We start from the raw sequence: 8,665 nt of genomic DNA on the forward strand, positions 1-8,665 counted from the left end.
GTAAGCTAGCCACATCACAAGGTTCAAATCTTTTAATCTATGAAAAAGTTCAATAATACCTTGTTCCAAATCAAACTGTGGAACTTTGGATTAGAATTTTGTTTTTACATAAACCTTTCAGGCAAATATTCCACAAAACAGATATAAAACACAATATCAATGGAACACCAATTATAAAAAAAATATCCCAACAATCAACATCTTAAATAGTAAGTTACATATAAAAAAGAACGAAATAATTAGGTTACACATAGTTACATAACATAATTAATTATATACACAAAAAAACTGAATCTCTAGTACGAAAATTTTTTTCTCTAAATACACACGATTACAAATTCAATTAAGTGACAAAAATTCTCATGATGACTGTTCCACTCATCGTTCAAAAAACTCATCAAGCAACAGAAATCAATCTCTAAAGTCGAATATTAGAAAACAAAAGTACTCGAATAATAGATCATGTAGTTACTTCAACAATAGACCATTTTACTACAAAAAACAATAATAGATCCCGTGATTTCTCTAGGAATTGAATCAACAACTATCCAAACACTCAGAAAAACTATTCTCAGTCATCACATAGAAGTAATACTCAATATTCATAGTCACCACGTCAAAACAATAAGTCACATAAGTCAAAACAAGAGAAGTAGTACACCAAAACACCAAAGACAAACCAATCAAGTACAATCAACAGAAGAAACCCACTAGATCCCTCAAGTATTGACAAAACAAAAAAAATTGGAAATACTGTAATTCAAATACATTGTGAAACTACAAATGACGAAAATGATACAGAAAATACACCTTCAATTAACATGCTTCACATCGAAACGAATATGAAACACCGATCGATTCGAAATATTACCAAAACAAAACAAACAACTTTAACCTTAAAGAACCAAACAACAGTCAAACTACCAATTCAAACATGAACAACATAAACTAAATTACCACAAATGAAATACAACCACCGAAACAAAAAATTTGGAGAAATCTACTTCTCTTAGACAGCCCGAAAAACAAAAATTTCCAATCACCAGACCTTGAAACTGATTTTTTATTTGATTCAGGAACACAATCAGAATTAATAATCCTTCTGATGGAATAACATGGAATGAAAATCAAACCCTACATCCGAAACTTTTTCTTTCTAAAACCTCAAGTCAACTAGCCATGGCACAAGGATCAAGTTTTATAAATTACGGAAAAATTCAATAATACCTTGCTCCAACTCAAACTATTGAACAGAATAAGCTTTTATATGAACTCTTCAAACAAACATTTCACATAAAAAATATAAAACACAAAATTGTTGGAATACCATTTATTTCAAAATATATCCCAACAATCAACATCTTAAATAGTAAGTTATATATAAAAAAAAACAAATATACAAAAATAAGTAGAACATCTCTAACATTTTTCCAAAGACTCAATAAACAACCGCCATTTTCATCAAAATTTTACGCCATCTGTAATCAACAACTCAAATGGTCCCAATGTAAAATACAAGCTCACTTTTTAGGGCATACAAATTTGTTACGTTTTTCCTGGGTTGAACTTGGTCGAAATCTTTTTGCTCGGTCGAACTTAGTCGGAATGTTCTTCCTCGGTCGAACAAAGCCCAAACAAAGAGAAACTGAGTCAATTCTGTCAAAACAGACCGAGCCTGGGTCGAGACGGTCGAAACATACCATTTTTTGGTCGATTCATTCAAAATGTAAATTGCAAACCTCGACCCGAAACTGCAAACCAAAGTCGTGCAAATCACTCTGATTGCGCACAATCGCAACATATTGTTTTTGAGTTGCGCAAAATCGCAAAAAATTTTTTCAGCCGTAGTCGCGCGAAGATTTCGGTCGAGCAAAGTCGCGACATGTCCATTTTGAGTCGCAACGGTGGCATCATACCTTTTTTGAGATGCGCTAAGTCGCAACATATCTTGTTTTGGTTCGCGCAAAGTCGAAAAAATTTCTTCGATTGCGCAAACTTGCACCAGACCCATTTTGAATGACAATGGTTTTGAGCGACATTGGTTTTATGGCGACAATGGTTTTGAGCGACAACGGATTTGAGCGACAATGGTTTTGAGCGATAATGGTTTTGAGCGACAATGGTTTTGAGCGAAAATGGTTGCGTGACCGAGGTGGCTCAAATTTTTCGGCCGCAAAAAGTCGCAACATACACATTTTGAGTCGCAATGGTCGCAACGTACCTGATTTGGGTCGCAATGGTAGCAACATACCCGATTTGGGTCGCAATGGTAGCAACATACACATTGTGAGTCTCAATGGTCTCAATGGTCCCGGGTCATTAACCACTCTACCGGCGGTCCTGTGCCAGTGGTTCGTTCATTTGACCCCAGTTTTCATATCGCCATTTTTACCCTCATCTAGTACCAGAATAACCATTGGGTAGGAGGCGTAAACGTCAGTGAGGATTAAATGCGGGGCTGGACACATGGGGAGGAGGAGAATCGTGGGCGTCGGGAGGGAATGATAAGCTTGTTAGGTGCTAAGGACCGACAGAATACAAAAGAATACAAAAATTTAACCGTTTTTTCACAAAAAAGTGCTAATGACCTATAGAATACAAATGAAAAAAAACTTAACAGCTTTGGCCAAAAAGTAATACAATGGTTCAAAAGAATGAGAAAAAATCAAAAATTTTAAAGAGAAATTTTTAACTTTGATAGAGATCATCGATGCGCACCCAATATGATTAATTGTTATCCATGAAACTCTAATAAGGGTATTCTTCACTTAGTTTATTTCAGCCCTTATTACTGCATGGACTCATACCTCACTCAACCAAATCGCATGCTCACTGAATCTCAAAAGAATCAGTCAATGTCAGAAGGATATCGGGAGCTACTCGAGTTTGAATTACTCATCTCCAGACAATGGAGGCACATTAACTTAATCGACGAAATTAACCCATGTGAGACCTTGTCTCCTTTTTAACAGTAAACTTATCGTGTCTAGGTCGTGTTGGTGGTTTTAAGCCCAGACTTTCCTGGTCCCACATTGAAAAATAGCTATAAAAATGAGAAAAAAGAGCAATCGCCTTTGACTAATTATCGATGTTCATTGCCACAATAGCAAATTTTATTGATAGATTATCGCTAATTCGAATAATTTTCAGCAATGAAACAGCAGTAAAAAACCTATCCAAATAGGCAAAAATTGTGGTCTACTGTGGCTCTACCCCGCAATCTTCAGCTTAGTAGACATGTATGCTACCTCAGTTTCTTCGATGAAAATTATCAAAAATCCTTAGTCACATGTAGATAAAATTATCTCAAAGTTAACCCCTAAGGTTAACTTATGATCTTCTAAATGTTACAAATTTGCTTGTTTTATATCAAAAATATATTTTTTGAAAAATTTTATGAACAACTTTTAGCTGTTTTGCGCATTTTGTCGATCATGATTACAAAATTATTTTAAAATTTAGTGGGGTTACATACGTGGATTTTCTTCAACAGTTTTCCACGTAGTTTTAATTTTTGATTGTCTAAAAAGAGCCAAAAACTGGCGAATTTTGGAACAAATGTTTAGGCACAAGGTTCGCATAACAAAGTCCTTCATATTAGTTGCGATTGAAGTGTACGTTATTTTTTTTCTGATAACTTTTTGTCTCATGTCAACACAAACTGAGAAAAAGGCGTAGAAAACCTAACTTTTCCGTTTTGTACGGACAAGTATATCAGCACTGATTCAAAACAAGTCAAAACACGGATGTTTCCTATTTTTTTGGTGTGTACCCAAACGGATCTGGGATGTTATCTAAGATAGTGGGCTGGTTACCCATAAAAAGGTCGGTTTTCCCAAATTCCAAATAAAACCTAGGCTGGAAAGACAAAAGACCAAATTAGTGAAACATTTTTGCGCAGCTTTAGCACATCTTTTGAAAAACTGGCACATCTTTTGAAAACGCAGCGCAACCCCTCCATCATTGTCATTAACAAAACACACCAAAATGTTCGGTTAAAATTTGATGTCAAATACAGCTCTCCCGCCCCTCCCGAAAAAATCCCTCTAATTTAAACTTTGATATTTCATAATTTTGTTTTCGTGAAACTTTCAAGTGTATATGTTTCTTGCTAATTGCCTTTTTCATTTAATGGATCTATTTTTGGCCAAAATTAAGTTGCTTTTAGTTTCAGCTCAGTGTTGTCTACTACAAGGTGAAAAGTACTTGATGAATGGCTACGTTTACAAACAGATGAGCCCCACCGCTTACTTTGATGTTCTTAGAGATTATAGAAACGAGAGCATGCCACTAAATAATATTGGGGTGAGACAAGATTTATCAAAAATTTTGTTCCATGATGTCTATCCAACAAAGAAAAAAAATTCTTAAGACAAATATGGAGGTCTATAGGATACTTTCAATGGCACAAAAAAAACAGAAAGTGTAATATTACAAAAATTGCGTACAAAATGGAACCAGTTCTAAACTAGAACTTATAATTGTATACAAATATAATTCTCTATCTCTATAAAATATTCCTAACTAACCAATCATATTCTATCTCTAACATTTACACTTGTTTGTAAGTGCTGAAAGTGCTGAAAGTGCTGAAACTACTTGTAGTTTCAGCACCAGAGCAATTTGAATTAAACTTAGAATACAATTGTTCTCCTTCTGGAAACTAACTCGCATGAACCAGTAAACACTAGTTCTTTTGAGACTAGGAGATGTAAGAGAAAGATTAAGATTGGTATTAGACTAAAACGTTGCGCGAATCTATCCGGCCGAAAATAAAATAGCATGACGAGCAGATGGTGAGACCGCAGTACATAACAGTACATAACTCATCTGGTGCGACCAAAAGTCTTGAATAAGACCTTAACTAACTTAGAATTAGAAAAAAAATAAATTTTAGAATTAGACAATTGCTAAATTGCAAGAATGTTAGATGAAATAGAGAATTTATTAGAAATGTCTATACGACTCAATAGATCTCCGCCAATTTTCCAAACAATACGAGAATTACCAGATATTGCGAGAAGACCAAGGACAAGGCACGATCTACGATTAGCAAGAAATCACCTGATTGACTTCATGATAGTACGACGGAAACCGGAACAAACCTATGTATTAAGAATCCTTTCCGCAGTAAATTTAAATTTTCATTTGCTGACATGAAATTTGAAGAAATCCTTCAGCAATCTTAATGGTGCTAAACCTACTATTTATACAACAACGACTGATAAAAACGAACGCAAGTCGTTCTCCCCAAGGAATCTGCAGTATATTGAAACACTCTGAATGAAAATTTTTATTAAAGAAAAAATACAAAAAATAGTTAAACTGAAAAAATTTGTTAGTTTTATTATTCTATACACATCATTTCTTCATCCCAGCTTAGTCAACTAAAAAATAACAGCAAATTTCAAAAAATTAACATCAACTTTGAATTTTTCTAAACTTAATTTTATACATTTAATCTTATCAAGGCTTATCCTTGTTTTCTCTTGAATTACCTTAATTAAAATAACAGATTATCAAGATTTTCCTTGGATCTTTGAAAACACTTAATTTATATTTCTTTAATTTGCGATCATCAAGGCTTACCTTGGATCAAGCAGAACAATTTTGTTCTCCCCCTCCCACATTTTCTTAGTGTCTAACGACCGCAAACGGCAATTCACTACCAAACTTTTATCAACGACCTAGGACTAATAAAAAAATTTAAAAAAACTAACCATTTTAATTATGATAAACAGTGAAGAGCTTCGGTTACTCATCTTTCACTTGAGCCCATCCTTTTAGATGACCCAGGTTAAAACAGTTAAACTAAATAAATCATAAAATAATATCTAACGATTTACTTGCGTTTTAATTATACTTGAACCTTGTGGATTGATTTACTGTTTCCAACCCTTGATCACAAATCACAACTCCTAAGCAATATTAGGTAAGTCTATCTTAAATTATAACTTAGTCACGAGAAACGAAAAAATCATTCTCATGAATTGATATATTTTTTTCTCCCCAACCCGTCAATCCTAAACCTTATGTCAAGATATAATCTAGGTAATAAACAAACAATCGTATTACATAATTTTTTAATTAAAAACAAAAGATATGACCTTGTAATCACACCACATATACAAACAATAGGACGTATTAGATGAAAAAGACAAACACGGAAAAAGACAATCAACTAAAAAAAAAAACATATAAGCTTTTTTCTATAAATTTTAAACTCATATTAACAAAGTGCAGTATAGATAAAAGCAGTAAAATGTATCCCTAAAAAGCTGTCAATTCATATATTATCCTCATTGCAATAATTTTCTTTTTACCAAGCAGTAAATTCATAAATCAAATTTCTCAAAAGCAGTAAAATTATTATTTCAATGTAGTAAATTCATAAATTTTGCAGATAAATTAAAAGAGTAATAACCATTCTACAAGACGCTTCTTTTATAATTTTAAATCATTCAATCGCCCATAAATCACACACTCTTTCCACAATCGCGCAGCTCGCCCACGAAGTATTGTTTAAATCATGAATTTCAAGTTTTAACTTTCACTGATAACAACTCTAACTAGTTTTCACACGTTTCAAACTTTCCCTTAACACGGTTGGAAGGAGATATATAAAAAATTGAAATAACCAACGCAGCTTACTAGCGTCACAAAACCATAAACTAATAGCATGACTAAGAAAGAAAAACCCACGGTTACCAAACCAGACTAAAACTGGATAAATTAATCTTTTGAAGACCATTTTCAAGTCTTGCTGCAATCGAATAAAACACAAAAAAGACGAAAGACAAATCCAACCCCAAAGATTCAATTTTTGAGTAAATGACACAAACAAAACAAAAGGAGAACAACAAGTAATAAAAACGGAACAAAAGGTTAAACACAAAAAGAGACTCTGCACAAAGAGACCATAAAAATTAACCCATTTCTGGCCTAACCCACCAGAACAACGTCGCTCGATATACATGCCCACACCATGCACTACGACACTCCAATAACTTATTTTTGAAAAGAGTAGCCCCAGAGTGAGCAACTCTTTAAAATAACTGAATTAATATAAAATCACTTTTGCGATAACCATTATTAACAAATCATAACTAAAACTAAATTAACAAAGAAAATTATATAAATAAACGATAAACGCAATATGTATAAATTTGGTAAAGCCCAAAAGACGAGCAGCAAAAAAATATGACAAACCAATCACATTCTAACTATGGAATGGTAAATTTACCCGATTTGCTGCCTAACAGTCACTACCCTCAAAGGATATAAAGTACGGTCCCAACATCGCAGCAAAGGAAACCCATTAAAACAGACCAATGGCCATCTCGATGTTGGCTACATGTACAGAGCCAAGTCAATTGGCACACCACGCGAAAAAGTCAAACTTCGTCCTACACCTAGTCTCGCTCTTAACTAAACGAAATCGATACATCATTGCATCGATCAGAAGTCTTGACACAATCACCAAAGACTACCACGATCAACGAGACCCATCTATAGATACGAACATGACAATCTTCATCGGTCAAACACAAACAGCCACACTTCTTCTTTATCCAAGAAGCCAATGCTCGCAACTTGAAAAAAAAACTACATTATCCGTCCTTCACTAAATTAAAAATTTAAAAACTAAAAACTGTTTAAGCCCAGGATGGGTGAAACCAGTTCTAAACTAGAATTTATAATTGGACACAAATCTAAATCTCTATCTCTATAAAAAAATTCCTAACTAACCAATCAAATTCCACCTCTAACATTTACACTTATTTGTAAGTACTGAAACGACTTGTAGTTTCAGCACCAGAGCCATTTGAATTAATCTTAGAATACAGTTGTTCTCCTTCTGGAAACTAACTCGCGTAAACCAGTATACACTAGATCTATTGAGTCTAGGAGAGATAAGAGTAAGATTAAGATTGGTATTAGACTAAAAAGTTGCACGAATCTATCGCTCCGAAAATAAGATAGCGTGACGAGCAGACGGTGTACCTTATCTAAAATTAATCTATAAGTACAGCCAACAGTACATAGCTCAAAAAAATCTAATTTTTTTTGTGCCAATTCAGATACGCTTTGCTTTTGTATTGAGGCCAAAACATGAAACTGAAAAATCTAATTTTTTAATTCAGATTTATTTTCTTCTATTTAGGTTTACTAAAAAAAACTTTCACCAAAGCTTAACCAAAAAGCTTTTCTTGCTTTCAAAAAGGTAATTTTTTTGTCTGTGAATTGTTGACGAGGCTTGAACTCAATCAATTTTCAACCTAGATTAGTCAAAGTGATCAAAGTTTTACTACAAAATAATCGGTGACAATTTCCATGTTTAGGGATGGTATTTTGAAAACGTTTGCAAAAATGTCATCATTGATATTGGGTTTGGGCCTGGTGCCTTGAGACGATCCGGATATGTAAAAGAAGGAAAGCCTTACTTATTTCTCGGAAAAGATTTTGAAAACGGAACTCCAGGAGTCCCTTCGATGGTTGTGGACTACAACGAACCTGGATCTCAACTGACATTTCATTGGTTCAAGCACAATGTCATGTGTCGTGACCATCCCTCCATTTGCGGCAGGGACAGTCCAAAAAGAAAGGAACGAAACCAACAAATGAAAAAGGGCGATATGGGACGTGGAAGTAAGAAATCAAGGCG

At 34.0% G+C, this 8,665-nt stretch overlaps 1 long non-coding RNA gene across 1 annotated transcript; it reads left to right on the forward strand.

Moving 5' to 3' along the window:
* Nucleotides 1–2,768: 2,768 nt before the first annotated feature.
* LOC134856445 (uncharacterized) lies at nucleotides 2,769–8,659 on the forward strand. Its single transcript, XR_010164810.1, has 3 exons — nucleotides 2,769–2,946; nucleotides 4,175–4,305; nucleotides 8,343–8,659. It is a non-coding gene; the product is annotated as an uncharacterized LOC134856445 (long non-coding RNA).
* The last annotated feature ends 6 nt before the right edge of the window (nucleotides 8,660–8,665 follow it).

Source organism: Symsagittifera roscoffensis, unplaced genomic scaffold (assembly GCF_963678635.1).
Source record: "Symsagittifera roscoffensis unplaced genomic scaffold, txSymRosc1.1 SCAFFOLD_128, whole genome shotgun sequence".
Taxonomy (NCBI): Eukaryota; Metazoa; Xenacoelomorpha; order Acoela; family Convolutidae; genus Symsagittifera; species Symsagittifera roscoffensis.